The following is a 1,175-nucleotide window of genomic DNA, read 5'->3' as shown; positions in this document are numbered from 1 at the left end:
GTCAGGTTAGTGTCTCATAGAAACAAGAGCCTTTTATACTTGGGATAAACGGAGGGATTTTTAATCAGCAGTGCTGACTGATTAAATGCCCCTGCTGTAGAGTCTTTGCTCAGCGATCAACATGGAAAACAACCCCAACATTCATCACAGGAAGTACACTGAGTTAATCAGACTCCCAAACCTACACTAATTGTTGACCAAGTAATGCCACAAGATTCGCTTGTCAAGGATCTCTGGCTGATTCCAGTTCTTAAGACTATTTAACACAGTTAATATTTCACAGGGGTGGTTCTTCTAGCAGAATCAGGAACCCTGTGTTTTCTTTTGAGTTCTGCTGTCTTCTACCTGATAAGACAGACAAGTCTTGTTCTCCACAATTGAGAAGCAAGAGGAAGGAGATATGTCCTGCAGGAATGGGAGGAGCCCCTAAAAAGAAAAGGATTTTAAGTTATGCAAACGAAGGGGCTTATTGGTCTCGTTTATGGGTTAAGATAGCTTCACAACCGAATTAACTTAGAGTAAGTGGCACCCAAGGAAGTAGGAACCTTGAGGCTTAGCAAAATACCAAGATGGTGGTGCTTCTCTAAGGACCATTGAATATGGTACCAAATCTTTTGTTAGCTGTGAAATTTTTTAGATGAATTTCTCTTGGTTAATGTGTGGGGTGAAAGAACTTTTAAACATCTCAGACGTGCTGCATTCCAAACAAGAGCGAATAGATGCTGTCACATCCGAGTTTGTCCTTGGACAACGTGGCCTGCCACGAGGGTTTGTTTAAAATTATAGAGTCACACTGCGTTTGTTAGGCACCCCGTCTTTCCATCTATATTTGAGGGTTAGCACCAGCAACTCAATATGAAAAGATCTGTCCGATTTCACTACTGCTCCGCAGGTTTACAAGTGTGGAGCGCTTCCTTTTGGAACGCCCTTCTGATTGGCTGAGCCAATGCCAGTGACATCAACCAACTTACTTTTGATTGGAAGACTGGTTGCTGGGACTGTAGCGTTTGCAGGAAGTCACTTAACTGTTTGAGGGCTGGGAACCCGAAGATGAAGTTCTGTTTCGTCCCTAGGGATGGGTGTAACTGCCTAGGGGGGATGCGTTCCCAAGCCACGCCAGCTGGCACGTGGGCCGGGAGGCGTGGGCGCGCGCGCGGTCTGGGCTGCCTGTGCGG

The sequence above is a fragment of the Apodemus sylvaticus genome, chromosome 1 (assembly GCF_947179515.1).
Source record: "Apodemus sylvaticus chromosome 1, mApoSyl1.1, whole genome shotgun sequence".
NCBI lineage: Eukaryota > Metazoa > Chordata > Mammalia > Rodentia > Muridae > Apodemus > Apodemus sylvaticus.
The sequence above is the reverse complement of the archived record's forward strand: the minus strand, read 5'-3'. Positions refer to the sequence as shown.